This window comes from Spermophilus citellus, assembly GCF_964194105.1.
Source record: "Spermophilus citellus genome assembly, chromosome: X".
In the NCBI taxonomy this organism is placed as follows: Eukaryota; Metazoa; Chordata; class Mammalia; order Rodentia; family Sciuridae; genus Spermophilus; species Spermophilus citellus.
Window position 1 is genome coordinate 147,711,049 of NC_138190.1, and position 16,084 is coordinate 147,727,132.

General features: G+C 38.7%; 1 pseudogene across 1 annotated transcript; it reads left to right on the forward strand.

Annotated features, from left to right (window-relative positions):
* The first annotated feature begins 9,164 nt into the window (after window positions 1–9,164).
* Window positions 9,165–10,102, forward strand: LOC308639576 (olfactory receptor 13H1-like; annotated as a pseudogene). The gene has a single exon. The product of its transcript is annotated as an olfactory receptor 13H1-like (transcript).
* The last annotated feature ends 5,982 nt before the right edge of the window (window positions 10,103–16,084 follow it).

Consider the following 16,084-nt stretch of genomic DNA (forward strand, 5'->3'; position numbering starts at 1 on the left):
ATTTTCTTCTAGAAGTTGCAGGGTTTCTGGTGTAATTCCTAGGTCTTTGATCCACTTTGAGTTGAATGTTGCACAGGGTAAAAGATAGGGGTTAAATTTCATTCCACAACATATGGATTTCAAAATTTTCCAGCACCATTTGTTTAAAAGGCTATTTTTTCTCCAAGGTACATTTTTGCCAACTTTGTCTAGTATCAGATAACTGTATTCATGTGTGATTCCCTCTATGTCTTTTATTCTATTGCATTGGTCTTCATGCCTATTTTGGTGCCAATGGCATGCTTTTTTTTAAACTATAGCTCTTTACTATAAGTTGAGGTCTGGTATTGTGATGCCTCCTGCTTTGCTTTTCTGTGAGGAGAATCTTAAAGTTTATTGTCTCCCCAGGAAAATTAATTGTGGAATATCTTGTAGGTTGGATTTTTATTTTGTATTTAAAAAAATTTCATATGTGTTTTTAGATGTATGGACCTTTATTTTTATTCATTTATTTTTATGTGGTGCTGAGAATCGAACCAGTGCCTCACACATGCCAAGCAAGCACTCTACCACTGAGCTACAACCCCAACTCTGGATTTTTATTATTACAGAATGCAATAGTTGTCATTTGATCTTTATTTTATTTTTTTTAGAGAGAGAGACAGAGATAGAGAGAGATAGAGAGAATTTCAATATTTATTTTTTAGTTTTTGGCGGACACAACATCTTTGTTTGTATGTGGTGCTGAGGATCAAACCCAGGCCGCACGCATGCCAGGTGAGCGCGCTACTGCTTGAGCCATATCCCCAGCCCCGTTGTCATTTGATCTTGTTGCAGGACCTCTCATGAGATATGTTGGGCAATGGTGGCTAGAAATAATTTGGGTTTGGAAAATAGAATAAAGTGTAAACTTTTACTAGGGGATGAGAAGAGTGGAGGTGCTAGGGAGAGATACTGATCAAATCATATTGTTATATGGTATGCATATACCTAATATGTGACAACAAATTCCACATTATGTAAAACTTTAATGCACCAGTAAAAATGTGGAGGAAAAAATGAATAAACTTTTGGCCACAGGTACAACACAGACTCAATAGTTAAGCTCAATGAGTTAAGAGGTATAAAAATATGTGAAATGTTAGGTGTGCATGCTGGGGGTAACTCTTCTTTCTCTTCTCTGGAAGGAGATGCCCTATGGACATGCAGTGAAATATGCAGTGGGTCCACATTTCTTGATCAAGTGGTTAATTTTTCAAAAGTTCTGAATACGGGTGATTGGTTTTTTTTTTCCTTTCCTTTTCATCCAGCTTGGAAGAAGTAACAGTATTGGGGACGTGAACTTGCAGTGTGGACCCAACATCTTCCTGCAATGGGTTGTTTCGAGCCCAGACAAGGGGACATTTAGGTAATTAACAAACCTATTTAGTTCCTATAGCAAGCTGCATCCACCAACCAGCCTTTCCCAATGTAGAGCTGGCATGACTATGGTTTTTCTCAATGGCCTAAGAACTCACTCTGGCAGGGAAGAGTTGTGCCATTTATTGACCCTCCAGATTTCCCCAAATTCTCAACTTCCAAATTGTTTATAAATAGGAGTGCCCAATATGCAAGAATGTTTTCCCAATTGGGGATCTCATCATTCCTTTTCCCTCTTAGCTAATACTTGAGCTTTCTGGAGAAAAACTCCACTGCCCCTGGAGGGAGTAAGGAAGCCATAGCAATTACATGACCTGGACACTATGTTCTCCTCAATAAAACCATCTCTATGTATTGGGTTAAAATGTGATGAAACAATCTGGTTATTATTTTTTTCTCAGTTGAGCTTACAAATCACAGTCTCTTTGTGTTTTAAAAGTGTTAGCTACATATCAGTAGGTTCTTTTCATTTCTAATCTTTTATTTGTGGCAACCACAAAAATTTCCATAGTTAGAATTGCCTTAAGGTAGGTCAGTATTGGAGTTCTAGATCCACCAGGTGCTCCCTTGCTTCCTTTCCTCTGATGCAAGATTCTACAGAGGCTGGTGCCAGGGTTGGTCCTAGCCATCCCAGCCTTTGGCATTCATGAGAATACCTTGTTATCTAGTTATATGGTGGACATTGCCCTGGGTTTTTGGTTTTGTTGTTCTATTCTCTTTCTTTTTTGGGGGGCGTAACATTAAAAAATGTTACCACCACTGGTCTTACCTTATCTGAATCTATAAAATATAGCACTTCTGAATCATCCTAATTAATAAGGGCATTTTAACTTTGGTACAATAGCACAATAAGTACTTACAAGTTTTGGACAAGACAGTGACTTGATAGTATGAATCTAAGTCCTCTTCCTAGCCTTCTCCTAAAACTACAAGTGAAATATAAGTTATAGAGAAAGTAGGTTCAGCAGCAAACTAGAAAACAACGGCTGTTTTTTACTAGAAACTCTGAGGATTTTCTGCTAGCTATGTTATGTGGTGCTCTCAATTCTCTTTAGTGAAGCACTTTTCTTTTTTAGTTTTGTTTTTCCAATCTATCATACATTGATGCTTTTGAAAAATAAAATAAAATTAGTAGCAAAATTGGATAGAGACATACCAAATGAAATCTCATATTTTTAATCATTAGATTCAGTACATGTAAACACACGCTATTTTCGTATATACTCAATATTAATACTTATCACATTCCAGGAACAGTTTGTGGATTATAAATTTTCACACTAGTATTAATTTCCTAGGCTTGTCAGAACAAAATACCTCACACTCCACGACTTAAAACAACAAAAAAGTATTCTCTTACAATTTCTGGAGTCTACTACTATTAGGGTTTGGGTCTGGAATGTCTCCCAAAAGCAATGTTCAGAGATTAAATGATTGGATAATAAGGGCTCTGAATTCATCAGTAGATTAATCCATTTGGCGGGTTAATAATTTGAATGGACTTATTGGGAGGTAGTGAAAGCTATAGGCAGTTGGGACATGGCTGGAGGAGGTGGGTCACTGGGGGTGTGCCCTTGGGGATTATATTTTCTGCCCTTAGCTCTTCCTTTTCTATTTCCCAGCTACCATGAGCTGAGTGACTTTCCCTTCCACGCTCTTTTGCCATAATGTTCTGTCTTACCTCAGGCCTAGAGTGATGGAGTTGGCTAAACATAGTCTGAGACTTCTGAAACTGTGAATCCAAAATACTTTTCCTCTTCTAAGTTTTCTGGTCAGGTATTTTGGTCACTGAAAAAAAATCCAAAACCAAGGAATTGGAAGGGCCAAGCTCTCTCCATAGGCTTATAGTAAAAACAATCCTTCCTTGTTTCACCTAGGTTCTGGTGGTTGCTGGCATTCTTTGGTGTTCTTTGGCTTTTAGATGTTAGACAGATCATTCCAATCTTTATCTCTGTTGTTGCATGGCTGCCTCCCTGTATGAGTCTATCTCTAACTTTCCTCTTTTTATAGTCCAACCAGTCATATTGGATTAGGGTCCATGATAATGACCTCATATTGACTTGATTACATGTGCAAAGACTCTGTTTCCAAATAAAATTGTATTCACAGGTTCTTTTTTTTTTAAAGAGAGAGGGAGAATTTTAATATTTATTTCTTTTAGTTTTTGGTGGACACAACATCTTTGTTTGTATGTGGTGCTGAGGATCGAACCCGGGCCACACGCATGCCAGGCGAGCGCACTACCGCTTGAGCCACATCCCCAGCCCTATTCACAGGTTCTAGGAGTGTGTGGAAAGATCTTTTGGTGGACACAATTCAATGAATCATAGCCAGCAAGGAAGAGACATGGTAAGTTCTTCCCAGGACAAGTTCATAGGGGTCTTTAAAAGTACCTCTCTTCTTTCAGTGTCCTGGGCTGTTCACATTTAACCAGATTTCTTAGCTGGCAAAGTAGAACCCAGAGACTCTGAGCTATTTTTTGACTCTCTTTATTTTGCCTGAAAGACTAGAATGAATGGTGTCTGCTGTAGTCCTTTGATCTCCCAATACCTTGTTCTTTAAGGAAGAGTTAACAGATGCACTAGTTAAGATTTTATTGGTCAAAAGTAGCAGAAACCAATTCCAAATAGCCCAGGAAACCATGAGAATTTCTATGACTACCAGATAGGGGATAGTGTATGACAGAACTATAGCTGGGCTTCCAGACCCAGACACCATCAGAACTCTCTACTTATTTGTGTCTTTCATCACTGTGCATCCATTTCATTCTTCCTTTTCTTTGAAGACAATTTCTTCTGCATGTTCTATTGGAATAGTGACAAACATGACCAATAGCTCCCAATTACAGGTGACAGTCCAGGTGTGGGATCATTTGAAACCCTCCTGCTATAAAACATCCTCTAGATTTCTTTCTGTGTCTCAAATACCCATTAAGAGATAGATACACCTGCTGGATAGTCTCTCATGCACTGCTGGCCCATGAGAGAACTTGGGAGATATTGGGAATATCAAGAAGGAATATTCAATGGAGATCTTCTTCTATTTGGCTCCTTTCTCCACCTTCTCTTATGCTGTTTTCTCACTAGTAAAAGCTGCCTCATTGCCACCATGCCCTGGTGCCAGGTTGCATCGTAGGTCCAGAAGGTAGGGAAATGATATGGAAAATCAGCCTAAGACTAAGGAAATGAGTTACTCAAAGTTGAACACTAAACATACAGCATCTTTCTTCTACTTTGTTTTTCTGTGTTTCTTCTCTAACCTCTGAACTCTCACTTCTGGAATGAGCAGTTCATTGAGTGATGGCATCTGGGGCCCTGGTGTCCTTGGAATTTTCTGAAATCAGGTACATCTTTAGAACCTAGCACAATAAGCCCAACAGGAAGCCCTCCATTGGCTGCAGATAGTGGCTCAGCATGCTGCCCCCGTCCCGTCTTTCCGTTTCCTTTAGTGCCTTGTTCTCTGGCCAGAGCAGATTCCCTGGTCATCTGGATCCTCCCTTCTTTCCCATGGTTGATCTTGTTGTGCACATTTTAAATTGTTTCCAACTTCCCCCTCTGTTAACAAAATTAGCCCTGTCCAACTTTTATGATTATTTTCCACTTTTCATTTGCTACACATACATTTTTAATTTTATGTAACCACATTATTGTTTTTCTCCTTTATGTTTTCTCAGCTCAAAATGTTTTCAGTACTTGAGAATATGAATATATCCACCTGTGTGTTTAATTTTTCCATTTTCACTCTTTGATCCACCTAGGATTTATTTTTATATAAGGAATTAGGTAATGATCCACTTTGTGAACATTCATGTGTGTATTAAAAATGGAGAGCAAGTTGTCCAAAATGCCACTTATTGAATGTGGCCTTTATCATTTATTGAATTTTTCCTTTATCACAAACTAAATTTCCATATGAATTTGAAAAATTGTTTCTGTACTCTTTCATTGACTGACCTCCCTATTGCTTCTTCCATGTTTTACATTTTATATTTAATTATCTAGTTCATATTTCCCAGAATTTATTCCACCTACTTATATTAAACATCTATGGGGAACATGGTAGGGCTAAATAACTGCACTAAAGGAGAGACAAAGAAACTGTACTGGCATAGACTGTTGATACTCTGCATGTTGTTGCTAATGATGGACTAACCCTGTATGAATTGCCATAGGATCAGACCTCCCTTATGGGAGTGGGTCAGTGTTGGGCTTTTTCTTGAATGGATGCTTGTGCTGTTTTAGTCAGCTTTTTCACTGCTGTGACTAAAGGACCTGACCAGCACAACTGTAGAGGAGAAAAGATTTATTTGAGGGCTCCTCATGGTTTCAGAGCTCTTAGTCCATAGACGGCCGGCTCCATTTCTCAGGGCTCAAGGTGAGGCAGGACATTATGGTAGAAGAGTGTGACAGGGAAACAGCTCATATCATGGTGATCAGGAAGGAAAGAGATTCTCTACTCTCCAGATATGAAATATATGTACCCTAAAGCCACACCCCAACACCCACCTCCTCCAGCCATACCCTATGCACCTACAGTTACCACCCAGTTAATCCCTATTGGGGATTAATTCACTGATTGGGTTGAGACTCTCATCATCCAATCATTTCTCTTCTGAACCTTCTTGCATTGTCTCATACATGAGCTTTTGGGGGACACCTCATATCGAAACCATAGCACGTACTAGTGGATTAGTTATACATATATTCTTTTAGTTATTCCTATAAACAATGAAATAGGGCGAAGAGATAAATGTAAAGGTGAGACAGATTAAGTATCATAGTTCACCCCAAATCACACAGCCAGGAAGTGGTGGAGTTGAAGTTGGAACTCTGGTGATCTTTTTGGCTGCAGCTCAATTGCACCCCTCAGTCAAGTGTTGCCTCCAGTTTTCCTTTTTTAAATGTTTTTTAATTGTAGTTGGACACAACATCTTCATTTATTTATTTTTATGTGGTGCTGAGGATCGAACCCAGGGCCTCACATGTGCTAGGCGAGCATTCTACCACTGAGCCCCAGCCCCAGCCCATCCAGTTTTCCTTTCATGTTTCTTAATCCTAAGCCTTAATTAAGGCTTAATTCTCTCTGTCTCTCTTTTGAGACAAGGTCTCGCTATGTTGCCAGGCTAGCCTCAAACTTGTGATCCTCCTACCTCAGACTCCTCAGGAGCTGAGATTACAGGCACTACCATGTCCTACTTTAATGCTTAATTCTTTTTTTTTAAAAGAGAGAGTGAGAGAGGGAGAGAAAGAGAGAGAGAGAATTTTAATATTTATTTATTTTTTTTTAGTTCTCGGCGGACACAACATCTTTGTTTGTATGTGGTGCTGAGAATCGAACCCGGGCCGCACGCATGCCAGGTGAGCGCGCTACCGCTTGAGCCACATCCCCAGCCCTAATGCTTAATTCTTAATGTCTGCTTTATATATCTGTGTCTAGTTTCTTATTAGTCTGTGAACTCTTGTTGACTTTGCCTCCCTCCCAGCAGCCAGCACAGACCCTGACATAGAAGATATGCAGAATAAATAATGGCAGTGTGTCTGATATTGGTGTCTGGATAAGAATCACTGGTTCCTGAAGGAGTCTAAAGAGTACTCCTAAGATATAACTTTGGACAAGGAGTGGAGAAAGCCCTTGCATTGGGCTGTGACATTGCAGCATGAACTTGTTATTTGTTATAATTCTTTGGCTCAAAGAGTCAGTTTGTTTGCTTCACCAGGGACCACATTTACTGTGGCTGCCCACAGAGGCTACTCACAACTTCAGTATTATAGTTGGCATAAACTTCTAATTGTTTCTCCTGAGGCTTTCTTGCCAAGATTCTTTTCTGTTTCCCAAGTCTTTGTCTGCTTAATAAGCCATCAACATTGCCTCACAAGCCAACTTTCCTTTCCTCAAGATTGGACTGTTGTGATTACTTTCCAGAGCCACTTTGTGAGACATGTGATTAGGAAGAGTCTCTCTTTCTAGAGTGTGAGTCTAGCAGGAGATGTGCCAGATACACTTGGCTTTTGTTTATCTCTAGCAAGAGGATTGGACTTTAATATTACTTACTTTGGCTTTGCTACAACTCTGAACTGTAGGCAATGGGGTTGCAAGGGAGGGCTACAGATTAACTCAGATTTAGATGACTTTGTTGGTATCCCCTAAGCCTCTGATATCCTTGGAAAACTTTTGACTAGAGAGATGTCTCTTGTGCCTATCCCATGAGGAACTCAGAATCTGGGGACCAAGTTGTTGGGAAACATTGATAGTTATGGAAAGAGAGTGAATTTTAGCTCACCCCTTGGGAAAAAAGAAATATTCATCTCTGTCCACATACTCATTTCCTAGCTCACTGCTTGCTTTTACAGAAATAGGAGAGAAGCATCTTATCTCTGAAGAAGCAATTAGAAATAATTTATTAACTATTGACGTATACAGGTCTTAGGTCCTTAACATCACCAATGATGGGTCTGTTGGCCTCTGTCCAAAGGAAACCATTTTCTGAACAGAGACCACAGTTCTTCCCACCCTCCAGGAGAACTGGAAGTTAACACTTTAGGTAAGTGAACACTTTGTGGTTGTCCAAAGAATCATTGAATTTGGGCAAGCATTGACGATTTGACAGTTGTTTACAAAAAGCTCATCATGCTCATCCTAAAGGAGAATTAATCTTGATAAAATAAATTTTGGTGCCAAGAGCAGGAAGGGACTCTTGGTCTGAATTTCTCCCCACTGTCACTGAGTGTTTGGGTTGGTTTAAGTCACCTGCTCAGGCCATCTCACAGATATAATTTGTTGATGATTTCATCTTACACCTGGCGGGGAGGTGCTAGAATGACATTTTTGGAAATACATGCAACCCATGGAGTTCTTGGTGAAGACCTTGTTGGTACCTTTTCCTTGGGAATAGTATTGACAATACCTCAATATTGCAGGGTTCTTTGAATGCAAAGAAGCCACTTCTGTTAGACCTCCAGATGGAGTCCCTGGAAGAGGAGGGTCAGTATTTTCACTCAAGCATACATGCATGAAGTTAGCATTGGCCCTAATGGCAACAAGAAGTGACCACCTTCCAAAATGAGTATCCTATTCTGGGATGAAGGACATGGCAGCAGCCTTTTCACCAGGAGCTCCCTATGGAACAAGCCCTTTCAGTGGCCTTTGACAGAATATATGTTCTTAGTGCCCACTCTTCAAACCCAGGTATGCATACTGCTAAAGTCTTTCCAAGGAATATCCATGAAGGGGTAGTTTTAAATTATGAATATTCACAGTGAGAGGAAATCATATCTTTTCAAGTATTTAAACATGACAAATTTCAGATACTAGTTTAAAAATGCCTGTGTGTATGTGAGTAGTTTTCCAATTTTTTTTTGAAGGAAGGTGAGCAAAGGATCCCTCCCCTAAATATCCTGACCTTCCAACTGTCTGTTTCTCCTTCTCTCTTTTTGACTCAGTGCCACTATACTGTTATCCTTCTGTCCTTGAATGATGAGGCAGTCCCTTTCTATCTGTGATCAGGTCTCATTTAACTTGGTGTGGAAGCACATAGGAGGCTTGTTGGCCACAAAACTTGCTATAACCTCCGGTCTTTCTTCCTTGACTACTGTATTCTTTTTGATGGAGGATTGGGGGTGGTCTACTAAAGCTGCTGGAGGCTTAAGGGCTGAAAATCTCAGAAATGAGCTTGTGTCAAGGGTTGATGTGCTTTATTCAATTTGGTAGTTTACAAAGAGTTGATTCCTATGCTTTTTCCTCCCGTCCTATAGCTGTGGATAGAGGAAATGAATTACCAGGAAATTGGAAACCACACCAAAGTGACTGAATTCATTCTCATGGGACTGTCCAGGCACCCAGCATCCCAGAGTGTTCTCTTTTGGGCACTGATGTTTCTCTACATAGTAACTTTGGCAGGAAACAGTATGATCATTTTCTTGGTTGGAGTCAACTCTCAGCTGCATAACCCAATGTATTTCTTCCTGGTAACTTGTCTGTGCTGGATCTTCTGTTCTCCATCAGTGCTATGCCTCTGATCATGGTAAACTCATTGCAGAACTTCCCCACCATCTCCTACAGCTTTTGTTTTGCCCAGCTTTCTATCCAAGCCTTCTTGGCACTGGCTGAGTGTTTCCCTTCTTGCCATTATGGCTTACAACCAATTTGTGGCTATTTCAGACCCACTCAGGTATAACCTAGTCATGTCTCCTTGAGTGTGTATTTTAATGGCTTTGGTTTCCTGGATAACAGCCCTCCTGATCACTATTATACCTATTTTGCTGTTTCCTGTCAGTTTCTGTGGGCATAATGCAGTCAATCACTTCTCCTGTGAAGTCCAAGCCATCTTTAAATTGCTCTGTTCTAATACCATTTCCCTAGAGATTATGATGATGGCATGTGCTGTCATTTCAATGCCAGTACCTTTAATTTTTATTCTTATATCTTACTTTTGTATCCTCAGGGATGTTTTAAGAATCCAACCACAGAAGGCCAGGCTTAAAGACTTTTCCACATGTGGTTCTCACCTGATCGTGGTCACCATCTACTTTGGGACACTAATATATATTTATGTGAGACCCCAAACCAAAAAGTCCCAAGATGGAGATAAATTGTCTCTATATTTTATGCAGTAGTGACCCCTATGCTAAATCCCTTAATTTACACTCTGAGAAATAAAGATGTGAAAGCTGCTCTCAGGAGAGTAACTTGTAGGGCCACATCCTGATGCCTCAAGGACACAATGGCATGCTGGAACAAGATATCAATCTTAGCTTTTTCAAACTATCACCCAGCGGTGATAGTATAGCTCAAGGACTTTAGCTGCCCTAGCAACTTTGAATCTTTGAGTGACACTTCCGAAATGAAAAAGGGCTTGCAAAGCATCTGAATAACACACAAGAACAAGGATTTATTTTTATTTTTTTAAAATTTTTGTTACCTGGAATTGAACCCAGGGGTGCTGAACCACTGAGCAACACCATCCCTTTTTAAAATATTTTATTTAGATACAGGGTCTCACTAAGTTGCTCAGGGCCTTGCCAAGTCATAGAGGCTGGCTTTAAACCTGCAATCCTCCTGCCTCAGCTTCCTGAGACACTGGGATCACAGGTGTGTGTCACCATGCCTGGCCTAAGAACAAGGATTCAGTGACATAAAGTATAAACTGCTGTATATAAAAAGAAAATGCAAGCTCCATATGAGGAGCAAAGTTTGCAAGTATATAACAGAAAAATAATCAATAGTCTGTACATAAATATATAAATCTCTTAGCAAATCATTAAGATAGAAGATAAAGTACTCCAGTAAAAATTGGTGACAAGGACACAAGCACCCAACCCAGTAAAAAAATGAAGTGAACATTCACACTTAAGCAACAGCAAAAATATCATTTTCTATTTAGCGTGTTAACAAAAATGATAATAATAGTGTTGATGAGGGTTTGGGGAGATACAGTTGAGGGGGAGAATAAAAATTGGCACAGCCTTTTTTTGCGGGGGACAATTTCAGTAGCAACAAAGACCAAACGTTTGGATGACCTATTTGGCTGGGGAGGTGACCCTCAATTGCCAGTGACTTTACCCTCTGCATTTGCTATTTTGAGAGTACTCTGGCAGATCTGCAAACCCCGTAGCTTTGAAAATATCCAACTTGGAACAAGATATCAATCTTTGCTTTTTCAGACTCTCATAGACTGTATACTTGAAGTACTTGTCCTTGTACCATTCTCAACAAGGGAGAATCTTGGGAAGATTGAGTGATTTCTCCCCAAAGGCAACTCTACCACCTTTGTCCTTTTTATGAGGAGGCCCATATAGAGGGTATTGGCACTGAATGGGATATCCTTTTAATTTAGTAATGGAGGTGTTTTGAGGACTCTCTTTTTCATGGCTGGGAAATTAGTCATGAATTCCAGGAAAATAGGAAAAAATGTTTTGGCATTGCATGTTTATCATGCCTTCAACACCACAGAAATGCTTATATGTGGATGTAATATGTTTGTGCAAAACTGCTTGTTAAAGCACTCTTTGGACTTGTGGGAATTTTGAGTGAAAGCCTTAAGTTCCCATCAATAAAGCAATGTGTAAATAAATCACAAGTGACAGTAAACCCACACTATATAATATTGCACAGCTAGAATAGCCCTACTTCATGACTCTCTCATTCGTCTAGGACCAGAAGGTAATCTGGAAATTGGACATATTCTTTTCATGATGATGGAATAAAATTAGCATGTTGTTACTTTTCCCAAATTCTAGTAGCTACACAGTCAAGCTCAAGTGGTATATAGAAGTATATTTCCTGACACTAGAGGGAGGAACTTCAAAGTCATGTGACTACGGACATGAGTGAAAGGGATGATTAACATTGGGGAAAAGTGGGTATGGTGGTGCACTCCTGTAATACTACTAACTCAGGAGGTTGAGGAAGGAGGGTCACAAGTTTGAGGCCAGCCTGGGCAATTTAATGAGATCCTATCTCAAAATAAAAAGGGCTGAGGATGTAGCTCAGTGGCAGAGCACCCCTTGGTTTATTTCCAACCACACACACACACACACACACACACACACACACACACACACAGAACTGGGAAAAACATTGCAATCTACTACAGAGGGTTAGGCCATGCTTGGGTTTGAGCAAAGAGGCTGGTAGCTTTACCTGTGGTAGACACATATGTCCATGAATGAAAACTCCAACTATGTAGCCGATCCCACCATTCTGGGATGTGGACAGAGCTGGTGGCTCTGTATAGCATGGGCGCTGGATGATTGTGAATCTTTTCAGTTGTCTACTCTGTTGTTAGGCAATAAATATCCCCTTATAGCATGCAAACATACTGTTAGACTTCTGGGTATTTGATTTGTAAGTGGGAATGTAATATACAAATACAAGGAACTGCTTCTAAGTGGGCCATCTATTCACACTGCCTGGGCACAGGAGAGAAAAAGTACTGAGTGTAGTGAAGGCAGCATGGAATATTCACATTAGATTGGAGGCTTCAAATTTTTCACTGTGTCAACCTCTCATGAGCAAGAATGAGAGAACATATGGTAATATAGTCAGATTGATTTGGGGTTGAAGACTTGTGATTCAAAGTCTAGGGTTACAGCAATCATGTTGTCAGTTTCAAAAAGATATCTAGATGAGAACAAAGGACAAGGAGAATGAGAGTAATGAAGCAAAAGAAATATCAGGGGTTATGGCCAGAAACCTTATATTTTCTATTTTGTTTTGAAAAAAAATATGGAACACACAAATGAATGTAGAATCATCTATAAAAATTTAAAAGCAATCATGAAGAATTGAAAATTGGTAACCCAAACCCACTTTGCAGAGGAAACCATGAGTAACACAACACATTTCAATCATGGTAGTGAAGTAACTAAAGAAAAATAGGAAAGTAAAGAACCATAATTTCTGATTGCGTTTAGTTGCAGAGGAAAAAATATGTATTTTAGCTACTTTGGGAAAAAAGAAGTTTTATTGAGAGTGATATTAAGTAAGCTCATATGATCATAGAGAAAACTGAAAAGGTAAACTTCAGGCTGATCTTCCAGAAATGAATTACCAAGTAGAGAGGGGTCATACCAACTCCACAATCCTATGGTCTGTTGTGATCTTCACCAGCAAGATCATTCACAATCTGAATCTCACTCTAGTTAACTCAATTTAAAAATTAAGCTCTATTAATTTGCAGTTCCACTGTCATACATACATATATATATATATACTTTTAGATAAATAATATAAATATATGTTGATGGATCTTTATTTATTCATTTATTTATATGTGGTGCTGAGAATAAAACCCAGTACCTCACACATGCTAGGCAAGTGCTCTACCACTGAGTCCCAACTTCAGCCCCTACAAATATACTTTTTGCTTGTATTATTGTACATGATAGTTGGGTTTGTTTTTACATAATCATACATGCATGGGATATAATTTACTCCATTTCAGGCTCCAGTTCCTCCCCTTTTCTCCCTTCTCCTTCTCCCTATTCTCCTTCCTCTACTCTACTAGTCTTACTTCTACTAATTTGTTTATTATTAATTGGATAAATACAAATATATACATATATATGAATATACATAAAAAGGAATTATATATATGAATTAGCTGTGGTATATTTATACATGCACATGGCATAATTGTATCACATTTAATTTGCATTTCTTCTGATTTTCTGTCCCTTTTCCCTCCCCCTGTCTCCTTTTGACTCTAGTGACCTTCCCTCTATTTTTATGATATCTGATCTCCTTTCCCCCCTTATTTTGCTCTAGCTTCCCCATATGAGAGAAAACATTTGATCCATGACTTTCTGAGTCTGGTTTATTTTACTTATCATGATGTTCTCCAGATCCATCCATTTACTGGCAAATGAGAAAATTTCATTCTTTTTATGGATGAGTAAAACTCCATTGTCTATCTATATCCTATCTATCTATCTATCTATCTATCTATCTATCTATCTATCTATCACTCTCTTTATCTATTCATCTGTTGATGGACACCTAGGATGGTTCCCAAACTTGGCTATTGTGAGTTGTGTTCCTATAAACACTGATGTAGCTGCATCAGTATAGTGTGCTGATTTTTAGTTCTTCTGGATAAATACTGAGGAGTGGGATAGCTGGGTTGTGTGGTGGTTCCATTCTTAGTTTTTTGAGGAACCTCCAACCTGCTTTCCAAAGCAGTTGAACTAATTTGCTATTCCATCAACAATGTATGAGTATACCTTTTCCCCCACATCCTCTCCAGAATTCATTATTATTCGTGTTCTTAATAATTGCCACACTGAACTGGAGTGAGATGAAATCTTAATGCAGTTTTGATTTGCATTTCCCTGATGGGTAGAAATGTTGAACATTTTTTCACATACTTGTTGGTTATTCATGTTTCTTCTTCTGTTTAGTTTTTTTCCCACTTATTGATTAGGATTTTTTTTGGTATTAATCTTTTTGAGCTCTTTATATTTCTGGAGATTAGTTCCTTGTCACAGGAGAAGCTGGCAAAGGTTTTCTCCCATTCTCTGTCAGGCTCTCTCTTATGCTCTTAATTCTTTCTTTGCTGTGAAGAAGCTTTTTAATTTGATGGCTGTCCCACTTATTGATTATTTATTTTATTTCTTGAGCTTTAGGGTCTTGTTATTGGAGTGTTATCTCTATGCTTTCTTCTAGCAGTTGCAAGATTTCTGGTCTTCTCAAGTATCAGATTCACTTCAAGTTTACTTTTGTATAGGATGAGAGAGAAAAAAATATATAGAGAGAGATTGATTCATTCTTGTACATATGGATATCCAGTTTTCCCAGCATCATTTGTTGAAAAGTCTATCTTTTCTCCAACTATATTTTTGGCTCCTTTGTCAAGCATCAGATGACTTTAAGTATGTAGGTTTGTCTCTGTGCCTTCTGTTGGTCTTCATATCTATTTTGTTGTCAGTACCATGCAGTTTTTTTTTTTTTACTGTAGCTCTCTAGTATAATTTGAAGTCAGATTTTGTGATGCCTTCATCATTGCTGTTTCAGCTTAGAATTGCTTTGGTTATTCTGGGTCTTTTATTCTTCCAAATAAGTTTTAGGACTTCTTTTCTAATTCTGGGAAGAATATCATTGATATTTTGATAGGGATTGCATTGAATCTGTAGAATGCTTTTGGTAGCATGGCCATTTTCATGATATTAATTCTGTCCAACCATAAACTTAGAAGATTTTTCCATCTTCTGAGGTCTTCTTCAATTTCTTTCTTCAGTATTCTAATAGTTTTCATTGTAGAGGTCTTTCACCTTCTAGGTTATATTAATTCCCAGGTATTTTTTGAGGTTATTGTGAATGAAATAGTTTTCCTGATTTCATTCTCAGCAGATTCACTGTTGGAGTATAGGAAAGTTATTGATTTATGAATGTTGATCTTATATCTTGATATTTTTGCTGAATTTTTTGTCAGCTCTACAAGTCCTCTGGTGGAACTTTTTGGGTCTTCATGTCATCAGCAAACAGATAATTTGACTTCTTTTCCTATTTGTATTCCTTTTATTCCCATCTCTTGTCTTGTTGCTCTGGCTACAGTTTCAAGAACTATATTGATTTGGAATGGTGAGAGTGAACATCCTTGTCCCGTTTGAGATTTTAGAGGCATTGTCTTCAGTTTTGCTCCATTCCGTATGACTTTGGCCTTGGGTTTGTCATTTATAGCCTATAAAATGTTGAGGTAAGTTCCTTCTATTCCTAGTTTCTGCAGTGTTTTTAACATGAATGAGTGCTTGTTAAAGGCTTTTAGATTAGGAATAGAGCAACCATACAACCCAGCTATTTGACTACTTGATATTTATCCAAAAGAACTAAAATCAGAAGAGTATAGTGATAAGCCCCATCTATGTTTATAGCAGCACAACTCACAATAGCTAAGCTGTGAAACCAGGGCAGGTGTCTATCAACAGGTGAATGATAAAGAAAACATGGTATATATACACAATGAAGTTCTACTCATCTATGAAAATAATGAAATTATGGCATTTGCTGATAAACGGATGGAACTTGAGAACATCATGCTATGTGAAATAAGCTGGACTTAGACAGTCAAGTATGGAATGCTTTCTTTCATATGCATTAGTAGAACAAAATAAGGGACTCACCCATGAAAATAGAAGGGACATTAGTGGAGTAGGAGAAAGGGATATAGGGGGAAGAGAGGAGGGACAAGAAA